The following is a 1245-nucleotide window of genomic DNA, read 5'->3' on the forward strand; positions in this document are numbered from 1 at the left end:
GTCGTATAATTATTGTCTATAAATAAAACAAGCAGAGCAATCCGGAGTACTTAATATATACTGATATAATATCAATGCACCAGTAGTAATTAATAGGTATATACTATAGTAAGTAATAACATAATATAAAGAGTATATAATGACAATAGTGATAGTCATCAGTATATGCATAAATCAGGAGTAACATATTATTACTGACTATTTATTTACTCCATTATTTATCCCCCTGTTATTTACTCATGATATAATGTGCTGCTGATTCAATAAACACTAATGACCACGCCACCAATAATCACCGCAATGATATGTCTAGAATGAATTTCTCTAGCATATTCGTGTTTATATAGACGTAGCACGTAGATAGATTCAATATATCAATCTGATAAATTCTTGATCGATTCATTTGATAGATGAAATAGATTCTTCACGATACAATTAGAGCTACACGCCTGCTGAACGGTGTCGGTAGGCATCATACTTACGTCTCAGCTGTAGTGTGTGTTCTATCACTGTGTACACCGCGGTTACGGAGACGCGTGTGCACAAGTTCGCTTTCTGCCGGGGTGGAATAAAGACGCACGACACATGCACTCCGTAGTTACAGTGACTGTGTCCACCAGACGACATCGCAGGACAATGTAAACCCGGAAACGTCACCGATAATGACAAAATGACATGAATAATGAGCGCAACAGGGGGGGGGGTGAAGTGATTTTTTTCCATTTCCGTACCAACTTTTCATATTTACTTCTTTGACGCTCCGTCAAGATTTTCAGTTCTAAACGCGAATATAGATACTCGACACGCACTCTATATATATAGGTAGTGCCTGTGTCAACCAGACGACATCACCTGACAATGTAAAACTAGAGTCCCGCGTGTATGTGTGAGGGGTGGAATGCATGTAAACCGCCGGTGGCATATGTATCTTCTACACATACGCTCTAGCTTACGTACTCTAGCGGATAGTATGCTACGGTGAACCCGGAACCGTCACTGGATATGTATAGTGATGATCCTTTCAGCCCGAAGGCGAAACTAGAAAATCCGCTGCGAGAGAGAGAGAGACGGAGAAAGAGAGACGGAGAGAGAGAGGGAGAGACGGAGAAAGAGAGACGGAGAGAGAGAGGGAGAGACGGAGAGAGAAAGACGGAGAGAGAGAGCGAGAGACGGAGAGAAAGAGACGGAGAGAGAGGGAGAGAGAGAGAGAGAGAGAGAGGAGAGAGAGAGAGAGAGAAGAGAGAG

General features: G+C 42.2%; 1 long non-coding RNA gene across 1 annotated transcript in view; it reads right to left on the reverse strand.

The window, feature by feature from the left end:
* The window catches only part of LOC106820754, a 3747-nt gene extending 2906 nt beyond the window's left edge, over positions 1 to 841 (reverse strand). The window contains exons 1-2 of the long non-coding RNA XR_001395653.1: positions 749 to 841; positions 483 to 607 (exon numbers count right to left, since the gene is read on the reverse strand). This is a non-coding gene — a long non-coding RNA (uncharacterized LOC106820754). The remainder of the gene's footprint in view (positions 1 to 482; positions 608 to 748) is intronic.
* Positions 842 to 1245: the final 404 nt, after the last annotated feature.

Source organism: Priapulus caudatus, unplaced genomic scaffold (assembly GCF_000485595.1).
Source record: "Priapulus caudatus unplaced genomic scaffold, Priapulus_caudatus-5.0.1 Scaffold2, whole genome shotgun sequence".
NCBI lineage: Eukaryota > Metazoa > Priapulida > Priapulimorpha > Priapulimorphida > Priapulidae > Priapulus > Priapulus caudatus.